Genomic DNA, 8,926 nt, shown 5'->3' on the forward strand with positions numbered 1-8,926 from the left:
TCCCATTGTTTTAAACACATCTATGATCATTTTTTTGTTTAACTTCACACCAACTCTAGTTTCATGAAAAGCTTGGGATGTCAGGGTACAAGGTGGGGGGGGGGGCACAGAGAAGTAATTGAAGGGATAGAAAATTGGGAATACAAAATTTAATACATGAGATAACACAGAGGTATATTAGCGGTGGCTATGGGTGACTTTCTTGAATATTTTCTGGTTGGTACATAGAAAAAAAAATAGTATCAACAACACTATGCTTCCATTTGAAAGAGATATAACATGCTGGTAAGTGTATATTGAGAGAATGGTAAAATTTCACTAGAAATCAAATTACACCTGAAATGATATTTCTTCTAGCATGGAAATCAGATGGCATAAACTAGAATCCAAATATCCCCTCTAAAACTCTACTGATAAAATGTTACAACACATTATTATAAATCATTCAGACAAAGTTTCTGACATGAATTTTAAACCAAAACAATTAAGAATCACATTGAATAATATCTTCACTTGAATACCTTGTCTAGGATACTGCTTCAAGAATGTACAATGTCAACAAATAGCAAGCCACTACCGGTATAAATACCATCTAAGTGCATGGTATCCTCTCTAATTAGGGGTTCCTGAAGAAACTTGTATAACAGGGACAGTTTTGGCAGATGTTTCAAGAAACCAGGAATGTGATCAAAACTAGTAGTAGTTTCTGAGGAAAACTTACCCCAGACACAAACAACTTTTCGTCATGATTTGAAAATACCACACTAAGGTCATCAATAGAGCCCTGCATGCCAAATTTTATATCAATCAGACAAGTTAATTCATAAGAGGACACTTAGTCTAAAAATCTTAAAAATTTACAAAAAGAAGTACAAGATTGTGAATTTCATTATAAAATGAGAACTACTCACTAAGGCCATCCTTAGGTGCATACAAACCAAATTTCTAAGCAATAAGATAAGCACTTTCAGAAAATCAGAATTTTGACTAAAATGTTAAAAAATGCAAAAAAAAATTCCACCAGAGATGGAAATTTCAACCACACCTTGAACAAATTAAAGTCAGGTTACCCCTATGAATTTAGATATAAAGTTTGAATACAATTAGATGTAAGATTCAAGGGAAAAATTATGATCTTTAAAAATGACAAATTATGCATGAAAAATAAAAAAAATCCTCAAAAATTGAAAATTGTACATATCAGCTAAAAGTGATAGAAATCACAATTAGAGTACATAAAGAACATGTAAACCAATTTTCAAAGCAATCTGACTGACCATAGTTGAATTTTTAGCCTTTTGATGATTTTACATTTTCAAGCTCATTTGCATATTTTTGGTGATAATGACTTCATTTGAACAAAATCCCATCTACGGGCCAGCATGTATCTACACATCAAATAGCAAAGGTGATACTTGCAGTGGTATTCAAGATTTGGCATTGGATGGACATACATACATGCATACATACCCACATACAGACGCCATGGCCGACTAACCCATTTATATATACACACCAAATGGAAGCTAAAAATGAACCCCTCCCCACCAAGTCACCAAGTTTACAGTAAATGCTCTTTTAACTCTTTACTTGATCAAACAAACAAACAAACAAACACACTGTAACCTCTGTAAAGAGCCATAACTCTGAAGGTCTTGACCTTGCCTTATTATCAAGATATTTTGCTCCAATACTAGCATTCAATAAATGGTGCTGGAGGCACGTTTTTTGAGTTTGTACAAACCTTTCTGAGGAAAAAATTATGCTGTATGTTTGTACAAACCTTTTTGAGGAAAAACAGCTGTATGTTTGTACAAACCTTTTTGAGGAAAAATTGAGAAGTTTGCGACTGTTTGTTGTTGGATGTCCGCTCGCCTTTCTTATACAATCTTATTATAATTTGCAAGTCAGTGGTCCTAGATAATCCCAAAACTTGACGTTGCCGTAAGCAACATATTGTGTATTGTGGGAGTGAAGGTTCACTCCTGATGTCCTTCATATTTCAGGTTACATCAAACATTTGAGCCTAAAATTGGTTCCTCAGAGACCTTCCATGATGTGTATGATACGTACTGCCAAGCAGTGGCATGTACTAGTGAAACACCCCTACCCATTGGCATATTTGGAAAGACTGTGATGAAGACATTTGAACCTGTGATACAGAGGTGCAGACACAGAATTAAAGGCATACCATCTACTATATACAAAAATCTCTCAAAAAAAGAGGGTTCTCTCATTCATTGTGGATTTGAACAATTGAAGAGTGTCCTGGCTGCTAACCCACACTATGCCATTCTATCTACATCAAATACACACATCAGGTGTGCAACTGTCAGTGCAGTGTCAATCAATAGTAACAGACTTCTTAAAGAGATAAAAATTTCCAGTACTGGGAAAGTGAATATCTATCTGAGGAACACCGAGATTGATCATAGCAGTATAGGAGTTCGAAGTCAAATTGAGTTCAACAACCAGGCGGTCAATGCCCTTCTAAGTGCAGTTAGACAGAGTACTGTCTGCATTGGATACAATGTTTGTGAAGATGTCTCTACTTCATCAGATATCTATCAGTGCCAGGTAGAAGGTGGACCTTGCCATACAAGAAGAAGATCTCCTGCATGTCATGGCTTCCTTCAATACACTGCTAGAGCAGCAAATGACATCTGCGTGGCCTGCAAGAGACACCAAATTTACACTCTGAAGAAAAAGAGTGAAAATATAGAAAATGGATTAAACTCTGGCGAACACCTTTTACAACTATCTGAGGACGACGAGCTTGATCTGAGGGAGATCATAAGACAGATAAGTCCGCACCTGGCAGAAAACAACAATTTAAGGGTTTTACTGCAGTCCCAGTTAGATAATGTTGAAAAAGCAGATCATCGTCACAACAAATGGGATCCCAGGTTTGAAAAACAAATTTGTAGCGATGCCAAAACTTACAGTAATAATGTCTGGCGTAATCCTTATTGAAATACTGAACGAGTCTAGTAGCTGTCATTATTCACAATTGTCTGTCGTCACTCAAAAAATGCTGAATGGGGATGGGGGGGGGGGGGGGAGGTATGTACTCAAAATTTTGGAGAGTGGTAAGTTTTCTAAGTATCACCAAATTGCATTATTTCAACTTGAAATTTCAATAAGTTTTTCCATTGGGAGAGGATAGACACCCCCCTCCCCCCAAGTAATTCATTTGCAGTTGCTAATTGGGCAGGCGGGCACACATTTCTACTGTTTTATTTTACCAGTTAACATGCCTAGCTTCAAGGTAGCTTCAAACTGTCCATAATTTTTGCAATGATATCACTACCACAGGTTCATCTCACTGACAAAGGATACTCAAAGTGTTTGGTGAAGATTCATTGCTTACAGGAATGAAAATATTAAATGTTTATTTGATGCAGAACATTAGAGTCTTGGCTTGCTATTTGAAATTTGGTGTTAAAGATCATGATATATCAGAATGGAAAGGGTCGTAAATAATGACAGCTCCCTAAAAATGACATAAGTCATGTTTACTTTTTATCTTGGCATTAGCAGCTTCCTTCTTTCCCTTCAGTTGTTGAAGGTTTTGAAATTGAAAGTCATAACCGTTTCTTTTTTTTAATATGTGTGTGTATATATTGTTACGTGCAGAGAAAACGAACAAAAGGGTGAACTCAGCAGTTTCCGTTTAAACAAAATTTATTACGAAAACAAAACTAATTGCTAAGTTAGGGACAGAGTACAAGCTTTAAAAGTGTACAGACTACTTATCTCAGCTGGGACGGCAAAGCTCCAGTCTCAGAGTTGTAACAGTCAGTCGGATGAATGAACAGTCCTTTGGCTTGCAGGCTTGAAGCTGCACAAAGACCACAGTATAAATCCAGCGTTGACAGTGAAGGTCTTGAAAAGTCTTGAGAATGACTACTGCTGGAGTTTAGTAACACACAAGAGACACGATCCCAAAAGTCTGACTGGAAGCTGTGCACGTCCCTTTTATAAAGGCATATAAGAACAATCTAGAACTTTTATTGACATGCTAATTACTGTTCTAAAATTATCTCCCTTACACAACTAATCAACTTTCCAGAACATTCCAAACATGACTAATTGAATTCAAGGTTGTGAGGTCATCAAGGGCAGTGACCTTGAGAATGTTCTAGACTAATTGAACTCAGGTCATGATGAGTGTGGGGGAAATGACCTACATAACACACCCCCTCTTCAAAAAAAGAAAATTTTTCAATGAAAAATCTTTCTTTTACAAATGTAATCTTAAAAGTGTGAACAACAATAAGTTCTAAATACGAGAGAGACAGTCTGCAATTAAATTGTCTCTGCCTTTGATATGTCTAATGTCAAGATTAAACTCCTGTAACATTAAACTCCATCTTAGCAATCTCTGATTTTTGCCTTTGAATTTCTGCAGAAAAACAAGAGGGTTGTGATCAATATAAACCACTATTGGCTGATTTGAAGAAGTAACATAAACTTCAAAATGCTGTAAAGCTATATCAAAGATAAACACTCTTTTTCAATTGTAGAGTAGTTTCTCTGGGATTTGTTAAATTTGCGTGAAAAATAGCAAACAGGATGATCTATACCATGACTATCCTCTTGCAATAAAACAGCACCAGCAGCCGTATCACTAGCATCTACAGCTAATTTGAATGGCAAAGTAAAATCTGGTGCCGACAACACTGGAGCACTTTGAAGTATGGCTTTAAGTGTATCAAATGCCTGTTGGCATTGCTCTGACCAAACAAACTTTACTTTCTTTTTAAGTAAGTTAGTCAAAGGCTCAGTAATTGTGGAGAAATTTGGACAGAATTTTCTGTAGTAACCAGCCATACCGAGAAAGCGCATCAGTTGTCGTTTGCAGTTTGGTATGGGAAAACTTGAAATGGCACTGATTTTTGCATCAACAGGTTTTACCTCACCCTGTCCTACAGTATGTCCGAGGTAAGTTACCCTCGCCCAACCAAACTCAGATTTGGCAGGTTGACAGTCAACATTGCTTTACTCAGTCTCTCAAAGAACTTCCGCATGAGCTTGATGTGTTCCTCCCAGGTGTCACTATACAGGACGACGTCGTCAACATAGGCTGCACACCCGTCTAGCCCGGATATGACGTCGTTGATCATCCGTTGGAACGTTGCCGGAGAGTTCTTCATTCCGAATGGCATCACCTTGTACTGGAACAATCCGTCTGGTGTAACAAAGGCGGATATTTCACGAGCACGAGCCGTCAGAGGGACTTGCCAAAATCCCTTCAGTAGGTCAAATTTCGTCACATACTTGGCTTTTCCCACTCGGTCGATGCAGTCATCAATCCTCGGGATTGGGAAAGTGTCTGTCTTTGTTAAAGTGTTGACCTTCCTAAAGTCCGTGCACATACGATAACTGTGATCTGATTTGGGAACAAGTATACACGGCGAACTCCAGTTACTTTACTGGGTTCAATAAAGTCATTGTCCAGCAGGTATTTGACTTCTTCCTGGAGATATTTTGCTTTTGTTGGATTCAGTCTGTATGGATGTTGTTTTACAGGCTTACTGTCCCCAACATCAACGTCGTGATAGATGACGTTTGTCCTCGTTGGAACATCTTGAAACAGGTGTTTATATTCGTGGAGCAGTTCTTTCACCTGTTGTTGTTGTTCTGGCTGGAGGTGTGCCAACTTTGTAGACTCCAGCTTCTCAGGATTTCTGAGTTCTGAAGCTTGACCGAGCCCAGCTTTGAGTTTAGAGTATTTTCACTCAAGTCAGTTTCAGTATCACTATCTTCATAATGGCCAGAACTGACTGTACTGACAGGCTTTGTTTAGTAGGATTATCCCTATCCAAATATGGCTTAAGCATATTTATGTGACATAGCTGTTTTTGTTTTCGCCTGTCAGGTGTTATTATGATGTAATTTAAATCACTCAATTTCTTATCAATTAGGTATGGCCCAAAGTAACGAGCATGGAGTGGTTTGCCAGGAATTGGAAGTAGAACAAGAACTTTTTGACCTGGTTCAAACTTCCGTTTTGAGGTGTTTTATCATATTTGGTTTTCATTGACTGCTGAGATGACTCAAGATTTTCTCTGGCTAATTCACATGCTTTAGAGAGTTTTGTACGAAAATCTGACACATATTGCAAAATATTCAGACAATCATCATCGTCTGATAGGAATTTCTCTTTAACGAGCTTAAGTGGGCCACGGACTGTATGTCCAAATACAAGCTCAAATGGGCTAAAACCAAGAGACTCCTGAATTGACTCTCTAACAGCAAAGAGCAAAAAATGAATTCCTTCATCCCACTGCTTCTCTGTGTCAAAACAGTAGGTCCTAATCATGTTTTTCAAGGTTTGATGAAATCGCTCAAGAGCACCTGACTTTCTGGATGATAGGCGGATGACCTATACTGTTTAATGCCTAGCTGATCCATTACTTGTTGAAAAATACCAGACATAAAGTTGGAGCCTTGATCGGACTGGACACATTTAGGGAGGCCAAATAAAGTGAAAAATCTGACTAAAGCTCTCACTATAGTCTTTGTCTTTATATTTCTCAGTGGTATGGCTTCGGGGAACCGAGTTGATGTACACATTATTGTCAGCATGTACTCATTTCCTGATCTTGTTTTTGGTAGGGGCCCAACACAGTCTATTAGAATCCTACTAAATGGTTCTTGAAATGCAGGAATTGGCTGTAAAGGGGCCTTTGGAATGGTCTGATTTGGCTTTCCTACCATTTGACATGTGTGACAAGTTTTACAGAAATGTGCTACATCCTGCCTGAGATTAGGCCAATAAAAGTGACTGAGAATTTTATGATAAGTTTTCCTTACTCCCAAATGACCAGCCCAGGGCGTTTCATGGGCCAGGCGCAATATTTCAGCACGGTAGGGCTTTGGAACCACAATTTGTTTTATAGCCCAGTCGTCATCAACCAAAACATCTGGAGGTCTCCATTTACGCATGAGAATACCAGATTTTGTATAATAGGAAACAGAGCTATCTGAAGTTTTACCTTCATCATCTACCCTGTCAAACAAACACAAAATATCTGGGTCTTTGTGTTGTTCTGCAATGAGATTTGATCTAGAAAATGTCTGACTTTGGTCAGCAGAAGTTTTACTGGAAGTTTCAAATCCACGAGGGATAACGGAATGATCCGTGTCAAACACCTGACTGAGAAAGGTGTCATTTAAGTCAACATCTGTGACATATTTTGAGAGTATTTTGATTCTCGGAAGTTTTTTTTGACATGGCTCGAGTAATGGCACATGATGGGAAAAGGCGGGAATGTCTTCCTCTATTGGCTCTGGATTTTGATCTAAACTAGGATTATCAGTCACAAGTGGATTAGTAATGACCTTGTCCCCAGCAAGGTCGTTTCCAAGAAGAAGGTGAATCCCTTCAAAAGGCAAAAAAGGCCTAATACCTAAAGTCACAGGTCCAGAAACAAAGTCCGAAGACAAATAGACATTATGGAGAGGAACAGGAATAAAGTCATTGCAATCTACCCCCTTAATAAGAACTTTAGAACCTGAAAATGACTTTTCAGAAAACGGCAGGGTATCTGCCAACAAAAGAGACTGGGAAGCCCCGGTATCTCTTAAAATTTTGACAGGGTAGCGGAAGAGAAATCACTAGAAAGTGATATAAAACCATCATGAATAAATGGTTCGAAAATACCCATAATGCTATCTTGAGAAGAATTGACCTGACCTCATTAATTGGGGTTGAGAGGGATTTAACCTCAGAAAATGTGTTACACACATTATTAGACTCTAATTGAGTTGATGAAGAAATAAAGCCGGTGGGCTTAGATCCACTTTGACCACTTTGACCTTCACGTTTTCTTTTCAATTTGAAACACTCTGACATTAAATGGCCGTCTTTCTTACAATACTTACAAGAAAGTGTACCGAACTGTCTGTCAGAAGGAGATTGAGACTTGGGATCTGATGATGTGGAAGTGTTACTTGAATTGTGTGAACTGCTGTCATTTGATTTCCTACTCTCCTTTGAGAAATTCTTGGATGAAAAGGAGGAGTTAAATTTACCTGCATTGTTTCTGTATGAAAAGGACTGGGATGGTTTGCTGAGAAATGAAGATTTGTGGGTCAATGAATAATCATCGGCCAAACGTGCAGCAACCTCTAATGTATCTGCCTTTTGTTCATTGATAAACGTCTTGATGTCACTCCGGATGCACCTTTTAAATTCCTCAATCAAAACAAGTTGTCGTAATTTGTCATAATTCTGACTGACCTTTTCAGAAGAACACCAACGATCAAACAGTTGTTCTTTTGTTCGAGCAAATTCAACATAAGTTTGATTTCACCTTCTCACAATCCCTAAATTTCTGACGGTAAGCTTCAGGCACCAACTCATAGCCCTTGAGAATTAATTCCTTCACAGAATCATAATTTGAAGCCTGCTCTACTGACAACTGAATGTAAATTTCTCTGGCTTTACCCACCAAAGCACTCTGCAAAAGCATAGACCAGGACTCCTTAGGCCAGTTCAGACTCTGAGCAATTTTCTCAAAATGAAGGAAATATTTATCAACATCCTTTTCTTGGAAAGGGGGAACTAACCTGAAATGCTTAGTGATGTCAAACTTGTCTGAAGGGAAGAATTTTCCTGACTGTCCAAGCTCTAAACGTTTTATTTCTACCTGTAATCGCTGTTCTTCTAATCGCAATTCTTTTTCTCTCTGTCTTTCTTCCATTTCTAATCTTTCCTGCCTTTCTTTTTCTTTCTGTCTTTCTTCCATTTCTAACTGCATTCGTATTTTTTCTTTTTCTAATGCCTGTCTCTCTTTTTCCATTTGTAATTCTTTTTCTTCTGTCTTTCTTCCATTTGTAATTCTAGTTTCTTAATCTCCAAATTTGTCCGCAATTCTAATTCTAATTTTCTGAGTTCAGAGGAAGACTCAGGCTCATA

The sequence above is a fragment of the Ptychodera flava genome, chromosome 1 (assembly GCF_041260155.1).
Source record: "Ptychodera flava strain L36383 chromosome 1, AS_Pfla_20210202, whole genome shotgun sequence".
NCBI lineage: Eukaryota > Metazoa > Hemichordata > Enteropneusta > Ptychoderidae > Ptychodera > Ptychodera flava.